The sequence below is a fragment of the Herpailurus yagouaroundi genome, unplaced genomic scaffold, assembly GCF_014898765.1.
Source record: "Herpailurus yagouaroundi ecotype Mexico unplaced genomic scaffold, PumYag 196, whole genome shotgun sequence".
NCBI classification, from domain to species: domain Eukaryota; kingdom Metazoa; phylum Chordata; class Mammalia; order Carnivora; family Felidae; genus Herpailurus; species Herpailurus yagouaroundi.
Genome location: NW_024412427.1, coordinates 28,643,150 through 28,654,904, shown reverse-complemented (window position 1 = coordinate 28,654,904; position 11,755 = coordinate 28,643,150). Strand labels below are relative to the sequence as shown.

Here is an 11,755-nt window from a genome sequence, read left to right as displayed (position 1 = left end):
CACTACATTTAAAAACACCGGGGCGCCTGGGTGGCTCAGTCGGTTAAGCGGCCGACTTCGGCTCAGGTCATGATCTCGCGGTCCGTGAGTTCGAGCCCCGCGTCGAGCTCTGTGCTGACAGCTCGGAGCCTGGAGCCTGTTTCGGTTTCTGTGTCTCCCTCTCTCTGACCCTCCCCCGTTCATGCTCTGTCTCTCTCTGTCTCAAAAATAAATAAACGTTAAAAAAAAAACATCAATAGGACAACTATCAGGGTGACAATTGTCAAAAAAACCAGGAACGAACAAATGCTGGCAAGGATGTAGAGAAGTTGGAACCCTTGTGCATTGTAAAATTGTACAATGTAAATGTGGAAAACAGTATTGAAGTTCTTCAAAAAATTAAATATGGAATACCATTAGACCCAGCAATCCCACTTTGGGGTACATATCAAAATACCAAAAGAATTAAAGGCTGGAATTTGAATAGATATTTATACACCCACATTGAAATAATCTGGTCACAAAAGGACAAATACTGTATGATTCCACTTCTATGAGGTTCCTAGAGTTGTCAAGTTCACAGATACAAAAAGTAGAATGGTTGTTACCAAGGGCTCGGGGAAGGGAGGAATAGGGAGTTATAGTCCATGGACATAGAATTTCAGTTTGAGAAGATGGAAAAGTTCTGGAGATGGATGGTGGGGACGGCTGCACAATAAAGTGAATGTACTTAATACCACAGAAATGTAGGTTTTAAAATGTTTAAAATGGTAGGGATGCCTGGCTGGCTCAGTAGTGGAGCATGTGACAATTGATCTTGGGGTCGTGAGTTTGAGCCCCATGTTGGGTGTAGCGAGTATTTAAAAATAAAATCTTAAAAAAAATTTTTTAAATGTTTATTTATTTATTTTGAGAGTGAGAGAGAGACAGAGAGAGAGAGAGAGAGAGCATGCATGCATGGGGGCAGAGAGAGAGGGAGAGAGAGAGAATCCCAAGCAGGCTCTGTGCTGTCAGTGCAGAGCCTGATGAGGGGCTTGAACTCATGAACCGTGAGATCATGACCTGAGCTGAAATCAAGAGTTGGATGCTTAACTGACTGAGCCACTCAGACGCCCCCTCAAAACACCCTAACAGATTGGTTGACAGCTGGATACATGTGCTGCACCCACCTATGGAGATGAATTAGGGATATTTTGATTCTGGGAGAAGTAACAGGCCACGGGACCTTCTACTCCTTGTGTGGAGGTGTGCAGGGCTGGGTTGAAGCCTACTGCTTGGAGGGCCCCCAGGATGGAAAAACTCTTTAAAGTGTAGAGATTGCCACCTGATACCTGGAACTTCGACAGAAGGTCTGGTGACGGGCTGGTGTTGGATAAAGCAGTGTCAGGGCCAGGACATCAATGGCATGGCTTCCTAGGTTGGCCAGAGGTAAAAGTGTGCGGGCAAGAGTACTGATAGCCCTTCTAATAGTCTTGCTGCGGCCTGGCCACATGAGCCCACTGAGCTGGGCATGTTTCAGAGACAGTTAAGAAATGTACCAGGGAACCCTATGTCCTTCAACATCAAGTGTATCCTTAACCTGCATAAGCAACCGCTTGCCCCCATCACGTCCATGTGTCTGAGTGTCTCATTCTTGCTCACCCAAGAGTGACTGAAGGGCTCAGGGGTCTCCATCTCTCCTAGATGGCTACCTGCAGACTCCCCAGTGTGCCTGGCCCCGTGCTGCCCGAGGGCTCTCCGCAGAGAATGTATGACCACCGCACCGTCTTTTTTCAAAAGGCAAAATACCCGGGGATAAGGTAGGCCCCGGAAAGTCATTTCCCCTGAAAAGAGTTCAAGGAGATTGGAGGCTGACTGTGGTGATGAACTGATCTATAATTGTGACAGGCTGATATTGTTCCTCCGTGCTGCAACAGACTTCAAGCGCCAAAGAGCTCGGGAAACAATGTCTTTAAAAAAGATGAAGCACAGATAATGGTTTTATTTTGTCTGAACCAAATAGGAAATCACATCCCAAACCCTTTCAATCACCCTGCGATGTCATTACCCCACTCCATCAACACCGCTCATAACCCCTGACAGTGACAAGAAGACCTCCATGATGGCATTTATCTCAGGGAAATGGATGTATTAGCTATTTGCGTGACCTCGGAAAGGCAACATTTGCAAGCTGAGAGGCATTCCACAGAAGCCATCCCTTTTGGTGGGAGTGAAGTCGAAACGTTGTTGCTGGAATTAGATCTCCTCTTGAAAATAGCTGTAGGAGAGAAAATGCCAACCCCCCCCCCCCCCCTTGCCCTCTGTCTCACACTCTCTCCTCCATTCCAGTCGGCCTCATCCCACGTGGTCCACAATAAATGCTGTGCTCTATAATCAGCAATGAAAGAAATGGGGAACTGTGTTCTCCACTCTGGAATGTCACTGGTGCCTGATACCTGGCTATCCTGTTCTCCTCCTGCCCCTTCCCTGCATCACCTGGGGTTGAGAAACCCCCTGAGAAGGCTTGTGTGTACCTCTGTGAGTAGATGACCTATCAGAAAAACTCTCCTTTTGCTTTTCTCGTTCCCCTCCTGACTCTTTGACTTATTTTTTAAATTAAAAGTCAAGCACACCCCCACACCCAACATGAGGAATGTGAAGTGGTAAAACTTTGCAATGCCACAGTTCCTTCTGTACAAAGAGGCAGTATCTAAGGGCACCTGGGCGGCTCAGTCAGTTGTGTCCAACTCTTGATTTTGGCTCAGGTCATGATCTCATGGTGTGTGGGATCGAGCCCCAAGTTGGGCTCTGTGCTGACAGCGTGGAGCCTGCTTGGGATTCTCTCTCTCCCTCTTTCTCTCTCAAAAGAAATAAATAAACTTAAAAAAAAAAAAAAAAGAGGCAGCATCTCTAAGGGGGTTTCCAGGTCTAGAGTTTGGGGACTAGGATATTGAATGCTTCTCTTGCTCTCAAAGAAGAGGTGGGAAAGCAAATAGATGCACAGATACATGATAGGAAATAGTTGATGAGGACCTAGGAGCTATAGACACTCAAATAAATGGTGACTATATTATATAGGCATCATACATGTATTATGCCCGTGTGTATACACATGTATGTATGCATAATTCTTTTATGTAAGCACATACATACAAACAGGTACAGAGATATAGATATAGGTATATCTATAGATATAACTGAAGCCTGAAAAATCTTATGAGGGAGGTAATATTTCTTTTTTTACAGAGGAAGCACTTTCAAATTTTATGAGTTCAAGCTATTTGCCCCCAAACACCCCAAACTGAGGTTCCAACTCCGATGGCCCGGGCCCAATGGACATGTTTTCTTCTTCTGGTGATGACATCACAGTTGGCCTTTTTTGGGGAACCAGTTTTCTCCCAGGTCGTGCAGCCTTTCTAGCAAATGTCAAAGGGCCATGCTCTTCTCTGTCCAAAGAGCAAGCAGGTGATCCAAGTCAGGTTAAGTAGACTCTCTCCGATGACTCTGAACGCTGAAGGGAAAAGATGCATAGTGGGGGCTGATTCATCCCCATGGTTGTTGCCTAGAGAGACCGTCCCGTTTGTTTCTGAGTTCCCAAACCTCACGGCTACTCTGAGCCATGTCCTTTCTGAGGGTTGTTCCTTCAGGCTGTCCCTCCATGCTGTGAGCTTCCCCCGTATCCTCCTAACAAATCCCTTTTTGTGTAGGTAGGTGTGGTGGGTGTGGGGGTGTGTCCCCACTAGGCCTGGGGGGCTTCTTCCCCTGCTGTCACTGTGCTGGACACTGATGGCTCGCATCTGAGGCCCTCCTAGCCCTCAGCCACCCAGAGCTTCCTTGCCCAAGTTCAGACCCTCTTCCAGGAGACAGTCTGCTGGGGTACAAAGGCCCAGTGTCCTTGCTTCATTCTGGACAAGCCCAAAAGCTCTCCCGGGTCCAGAGCTCCCCTTAGGATCAACTTGAGGCCTCTGTTGAAATTACATCATGGTTCAATTTCTTCTTCCTGCTTCCTTTAGTCCTTCTACACCTTGTAGCTTCTGTGAGCCCTGCCCAGTACTGCTGCTGTCAGCAGATTTCTTTTTCTTTTGTTAATTTTTAAAAAAATGTTTATTTTTGAGAGAGAGACAGACAGACAGAGTGCAGGCGGTGGAAGGGCAGAGAGAGGGAAACACAGATTTTGAGGCAGGCTCCAGGCTCTGACTGTCAGCACAGAGCCCAAAGTGGGGCTCCAACACAACAGTGAGATCATGACCGGAGCTGAGGTTGGACACTTAACCGACTGAGCCACCACTATTTGTAGATTTCCACCAGAGTCTGGGGAACGTGACCTGACGGATCTGGCTAAACTTCTAAGACTTGCACCGAAGACCCCAAGTTGATTCAGCCTGCTCTGTGCACCCCTGTATGTGCTTGCTGGGACTGTCAAACAAGGTACCCCAGACTGAATGGCTGGAACAACAGAAATTTGTTTTCTCACAGTTCTAAAGGCTAAAAGTCTGAGATCAAAATGCTGTCAGGGTTGGTTTCTACAGAGGTGTCTCCCGTCGGCTTGTAGATGGCTGTCTTCTCCCTGTGTCTCCAGATCTTCCCTCTATCTACCTCCTACTTCCTTGTCTTATAAGGACACCAGTCATTGGATTAGAGCCCACCTTAATGACCTCATTTTAATGTAATTACCTGTTTTTAATTTTTTTAATGTCTATTTATTTTTGAGAGAAAGAGAGCAAGCAGGGGAGGTGCAGAGCATGAGGGAGACAGAGAACCCGAAGCAGGCTCTGTGCTGTCAGTGCAAAGCCCAAAGCCCAATGTGGGGCTCAAACCAATGAACCGATGAACCCTGAGATCACGACCTGATCCCAAGTCAGACGCTCGACTGACTGAGCCACCCTAACAGAATTACCTCTTTTAAGGCCCTGTCTCTAAATAGAGTCACTTTCTGAGGTACTGGCAGTTAGGACCTTAACATATGAGTTTGGAGAGGACACAAGTGAGCCTTTAACAGCCTCCAAAGCCTGAGCTCCTCCCAAAAGTCTCTGCGGGTTAGGATTACATGGTTTGCTAGCTAGCCTGTGAGCAGGGCAGTCTGAATGTTTGCGTCTCTCAGTGCTTAGCCCTCCTCGTTGGCAAATTGGATCCGGCTGCAATCTGTAACCCCGAAAGGTAATGAATAATATTGATGGCAGTGCAGGATATATCAAATAGAAAGTGGAATTAAGATGTACTGATTTTAAGTGAAGGAGAACTGCTTGGTGCTTCCATTTAAAGGCAGCCAAGCTACCAAATCAGTGGGGGAAGATGGATGGGTCAGTGGGGCCAAGATAACCAGAAGTCTTGTTAAAATAAATCAAGTTGGAGCCCCTTTGTGATTATTATTACTCTGAAAAAGAAAACTATGGAAGAATTTATTTTGTAATTTTGGTACAGGGAATGCCTTCTGAGAAAGTCACAATACCCAGAAGCAATTTGTTAAAAGGGATACATGCAACTACATTAGAACAATCACCATTGGGGGCGCCTGGGTGGCTCAATCGGTTGAATGTCCGACTTCGGCTCAGGTCATGATCTCGCGGTCTGTGGGTTCGAGCCCCACGTCGGGCTCTGTGCTGACCGCTCAGAGCCTGGAGCCTGCTTCGGATTCTGTGTCTCCCTGTCTCTCTGCCCCTCCCCTATTTGTCTCCATCTGTCTGTCTGTCTCTCTCAAAAGTAGATAAACATTAACAAAATTTAAAAAAAAGAAAAAAAGAAAAATCACCATTGAAATCCTGAGTGACCTACAGCTAATGGAGACAAGAGGGGGAGCTCGAGGCACTGACCACTTTGAATATTTCACCCCCCCCCCCACTGCCTCCACCCCCTCCCACCATCCCTCTGGCTGAACATCCATTATCTACAAACGTGGAAGTGCTTGACATCACAGAGGACACTGCATTCTCGCTTCCAGGAGGGCATTCTCCGTGTCGCTAGCCCATGCCTAGAGATGTTGCATCACTACCCCATTCTTTTTTTAATTAAAAAAATTATTTTTAATGTTTACTCATTTTTTGAAAGAGAGAGAGACACAGAACACAAGTGGGGGAGGGGCAGAGAGAGAGAAGGAGACACAGAATCCAAAGCAGACTCCAGGCTCCCAGCTGTCAGTACAGAGCCCGACGCAGGGCTCGAACTCACAAACCACAAGTTTGTGACCTGAGCCAAAGTTGGACGCTTAACCGACTGAGCCACCTGGAGCCCCCATCAATACCCCATTCGGTCGTCGGTGGGCACAGGTGGGTTCTAGCCCGTGGAGACCGACTATGTATGCCTCTCGGTCAAGGCCCTGCTGGCTGATGCATCTGCATTTGTGGCCACTGCTGCACCTGCTACGGTTGAAGCAAAGGGGAAGTCAGAGGAGTCTCATGAGAATGTGGGACTTGTCTCTTTGACAGCAACCAACTCAGCCAAGCATTGCTTGTGGAACAAGGAAACAAAGGCTTACTTCTCTTTAAAAGAAAAAGAAAAAAAATTTAAAAATCTGCATGGGAACAAAAGCACAACAAATCAAGCCAAAACTGTTGGGGGAAAATGTTTAAATAATATTGCTGAAAATGCTGATTTCCCCAATTTATAAAGAATTTCTATAGAGTAATAAGGAAATAATACAATCTACTGGGCAAATGATGGAAATAGTTCAGAGATAAGGAAATACAAATAGTTTCTAGACATTTGAAAAACTACTGACTGGCACTAAAAATAAGAGAAAGTCCTATTAAATCCAATTAAGACAACTTGAGAAGCTGTATTTTATTTTATTTTATTTTATTTATTTTTTGAGTTTATATATTTATTTCGAGAGAAAGAGTGACAGAGCAAGAGCTGGGGAGGGGTAGAGAGAGAGGGAGAGAGAGGGAATCTCAAGCAGTTTCGTGCTGTCAGAGCAGAGCTCAAAGTGGGGCTCCATCCCATGAACCGTGAGATCATGACCTGAGCCAAAATCAAGACTTGGGTACTTAACTGAATGAGCCACTGAGGCACCCTGGATACTGTACTTTAGCTATTATAATGGTAAAAGACAAAAAATAAAAATAAAAAAAAAGGTAAGCACACTCAGGACTATTGAGGGTGTGGGGAAATAGTCACACTCATATGTCAGTGCAGGGATTAATTGTTGCTTTGTCAGGGATGGCAATTGGGAATACTCACGAAAATAAAAATGCATACAACCTGTGACCCATCTCCCAGAGCATGAAACTGAATGTTCACAGAGATCTCTGGCTTAGCAGTGAAAGAGCAAAAGAGCTGACAATCCTGGGACAGAATGGATATCGTTGTACCCCAATACTCACTCTTCCCTCCTTGTTTCTTAATAGATCCCCAAGTTTTCAACACCATCCCTAGATCGTGACTACATTTCCCATCCTCCCTTGCAGCCAGGTGTAGCTTTGTGACTAGGTTTTGGAAAATGGATATAACTGAAGGGATTCTGTGAGCTGGGAAGTGTCTTTCTTGAGGGGGAACACATAGATCTTTCCTCCGGCTGGGAATGCAGACGTGAAGGCTGGAGCTTCAGCAGCTACCTTCGAACACAAAGAGAAAGATCTTAAGTCTTTGAGACTGTAGCTTACCAACACCAGCCCTGAGACATCGAACTCTGCTCATTTTTTTTTTTTTTCATGATATAAATGTCTATCTTGGTTGGGTTAAGTCGTTATTTTACATACTTTAAAAAGGATTTTGGTAAGATGAATCATAGTACATATGCAATATTACATACCAACCAACTCTTTAAAGGAAAGAGGCATATCTACTAATGTACAGTCAGTAGTATATACAAGTATAGAGAGATGAAATGCTCTACAACACACGCACACACGCACACGTACATGAAAAAAGCAAGGTGCAAAAAGGTGTTACAGTGTGTTGCTATTTCTACAAAGAATAAAAGTATCCAGATTGTATGTTTGTCTATGTATAGATTATCTCTTTCTGGGAGGGCACCAGACACTGGTGACCATAGTTGCCTCTAAGCAATGGAACCAGAGGAGTGGTAAAGGAAGGGAAGAGACTTCTACCTCTGTGCCCTTTTGTATCTTTTGGATTCATCTTTTGCGCATGTATTATCTATTTAAAATAAATAGTAAACTTCAGAAAAATGGAAAGATGTAGCTGGGGTTGTCTGCTGTATTCCTCTGGGGCTGAGGCAGAAAAATCGAAATGGCCGGGGGAGGGGGAGAGGAAGAACAGAAGGAATGCATGGGAGGTGGTACATGCATGAGGGTCTAATTGCTTACAGCACACCATTAGAACCAGCAGATGGGGCAGACAGATGCAAATGAATAAAGCATTAGCAGGGAGATCCACAGAGAAGCAACAGGCCAGGGAGGAATTTGTGTGACAAATCTGAGCAGACCGGGTTCTGACTATGTGTGTTTTCTGCCCACGTCAGAGAAATCAGCAATAGTTACTTCTGGAGAACAGCAATGTATGGCTCTGTGCAGATCGAGGGCAGAGCAGGAAAGTGATTGAATTATCCATCAATCCCCCGAGTGTGACAATTTGTTTACTGCAACAAAACATTTTTTCTCCTTTCCTCCAGCTTAGAGTGTTTTTGATAGATATGTTTTTGAAAGTAGACGCTGGAGGGATGTTTCATTTTCTGGGTACCAAAAACACACCTGAACAAGGTGATTAGAGGTAGGCTGTTGAGTGTTTCAGAGACGCTGGAATGAAGTGAGGATCCTTACCCTTTAGACATACCCTGTAGGACCGCTGCAGGGAAGACACAGGACTCTTGTGTTTAACAAGTGTGCTAAGGAAATTGGCATGAATGCTGCTTGAGATATAGACAACTAAGCAAAATTGGACAGCTTGGGTAAAAGTAACTCCAGTTAGTACAAACTGCCTAATGAGTATGCAGCCAAGTGGCTCTCATGTAATATTAGATATTTACGATTGATTTTAAGTCTTTTCTGAAGATAGCAATGAATTCTATGAACATGTTTGCTCAGCTTCAAAAATCGGTGTCAGTCACCTAGTGAAATGACTTGAAAGAAAACACAACAACCGGCAATGCCAAGTTCTGGTGACAATATGGCGCACCCAGACGTATCATACACTGCTGGTGGGAAGGCGAAGTCATACAAATACTCTGGAGAGTGGTTTGGCTTTTTTTGAAAAACAAAAAACAAAAAACTGAAGTTTAACATACACTTAGCATCGAGCAAGAAATCCGCTTCCTGGGTTTGAACCCCAAAGAAATGAAAACTTAGATTCACATAAAACCCTGTATGTGGATGTTGATAGTGGCTTATTCATAATTGTTAGAAACTGGAAACAACTCAAATGTCCTTTAACCTCTGAATGGATATACAGATTGTCGTATAATTAAGTACTGCTCAGTAATGAAAAGGAAGGAACTACTGAAACACTCAGCCACATGGCTGAATCTCAAATGTATTTGCTGAGTGAAAGAAGTCATACTCAAAAGACCACATACTGCATGATTCCATTTATATGACATTCTAGAAAAGATAAACTGTAAGGACAAAAGACAGATTAGTGGTTGCCAGGGGGTAGAGATGGAGGGAGGGACACAGGGGGATTTGGGGGGAAAGGTCATGATACAGTTCTACATTTTGATTGTATTTGTGGCCACACATCTGTATGCATTTCTCAAAACTAAGAGAACTGCCTATTAAAAATGGTGAATAATGCTGTATGAAATGTATGTATGAAAATGATACCTTGAGGTACCTCAGGGTACCTGGGTGGCTCAGTCAGTTAAGCATCTGACTCTTGATCTCAGCTCAGGGCTTTATTTCAGAGTGGTGAGCTCCAGATCCACACTGGGCTCCACACTGGGTGTAGGGCCTACTTAGAAAACAAACAAACAAACAAAACCCCCAGAAGATGCTACCTCAATAAATCTGACTTTAAAATAAAAAGTCTGGGACGTCTGGGAAGCTCAGCCAGTTGAATGCCTGGTGAAGAGCTGTGGAACCAATGACGGCTGTCTCAAGAGAAGATTCTCAAAGAGCCGGTGCCCACATAACTGTGAAAAAGATTTTTGTGGATGGCGTTGAAGAAGACACTGAAGAACATCATCTAAGAAGTTATGGTGGACAGTATGGGAAAAGCGAAGTGAGTGAAATCATGACTGACCCAGGTGGTGGCAAAAAGAACGGCGTTGCTTTTGTGACATCTGATGACCATGACTCTGTGGACAAGATGGTCATTCAAGAACGCCATACTGGGACTGGCCACGATTGTGAAGTAAGGAGAGCTCTAGCTAAGCAAGAGATAGCTAGTGCTTCATCCAGCCAAAGAGGTTAAAGTTGCAGAGGAAACCTCACTGGGGGAGATGGCTTTGGTGGCAGTCAAGGTGGTGGTGGATACGTGGCAATGGGGATGGCTATAACAGATTTGGTAATGATGGAAGTAACTCTGGAGGTGGCAGAAGCTATAATGATTTTGACAATTGCAACAACCAATCTTCAGATTTGGGGGTCCATCCAGGGAGGAAATTTTGGAGGCAGAAGCCCTGGCCCCTGTGGCGGTGGAGGCCAATACTTTGCCAAACCACGAAACCAGAGTGGCCGTGGTGGTTCCAGCAGCAGCAGTAGCTATGGCAGTGGTAGGAGGTTTTAATTACTGCCAGGAAACAAAGCTCAGCTGGGGAAGGGAGCCAGAGAAGTGAAAGGGAAGCTACAGGTTACAGCAGTTGTGAACTCTGTCAAGCACAGTGGTGGCAGGGCCCAGCTGCTACAAAGAAGACACGTTTTAGACAATACTCATGTGTATGGGCAAAAACTCAAGGGCCTTATTTGCGACTAATTGTATAACAGGCTATCTTAGTTTCTGTTCTGTAGAAAGTGTAACGCATTCCAACAACGGGTTGTAAGGTAGATTTTCTTTTGGCACCTATGCTGTTCGTTGCTAAATGTAATAGTCTGCTCACGATGTTGAAGAAACATGTCTTTTTTTTATTAAAAAACTACAAGAAGAAGACAAAAAAGCCTGGAATACATGCCTAATATTTATGAGACAGAGAGAGAGAGATGAGATGACAGGACAAAGAGGGTTAAATGACTCGCTGCAACTCCCTGGGATTGATGTTACACCCTGAGTGTCACGTTTGATAATGGGAGGCAAGAGGCTATAGACCCCCAAAGCAAATGTCACAATGTTATGGTCTTGCTTAGGGCTGACTCTTTGTTTCAGTGTGTGATTGTGTTTGTTTGTTTGTTTTCTTCTGTTTCTTTATTTAATTCTACTTATGACAGCATTTTTTTTTTTCCATTTCTAGCACTTTTTCCAACATATCCTCTGCTAGGGAGGGAAAAGAGAAGGCCTAGCTCTGAGAATGCAGACATTTGGGTTAGAAGCATATGACTATCAGCAAATTGCTCCATACTTTTTCATCTGGCAGAGTGTTCCTCAATCAGTCACACATTTATATAGAAGTCTTGGTATCTCAGGGATCTTTTTGAACATTAATCTTTCAGCAATGAGTTTGAAACACCTTGTTTTGTACTAATATTCCTTTTAGGGGGTTTGAACGGTTTCTGGAGCATATTTTCTGGAGCAGTAACAGAAAATCATAAAAACTCCATGGCCTCATTATCATGTCATTTGCACAGGGCCAATTGATCTGTGTGATACCAGTTCTGTGAATTCTTCCCTGGAGTGCAGTGGGTCAGAGTCCCGCTTACTTTTTTATATACAGAACAAAAACTATTACAGCTCCTAAGCATCCCGACTTTGTTCCTAGAAATATGGAAAAGTTCAAATGTGTGCCTACCCCCGCTGGTAATGGACCACAGTC

The 11,755-nt window shown here is 44.5% G+C and overlaps 1 pseudogene; it reads left to right on the top strand.

The window, feature by feature from the left end:
* The first annotated feature begins 1,662 nt into the window (after positions 1-1,662).
* Positions 1,663-10,650, top strand: LOC121012066 (heterogeneous nuclear ribonucleoprotein A1-like; annotated as a pseudogene).
* Positions 10,651-11,755: the final 1,105 nt, after the last annotated feature.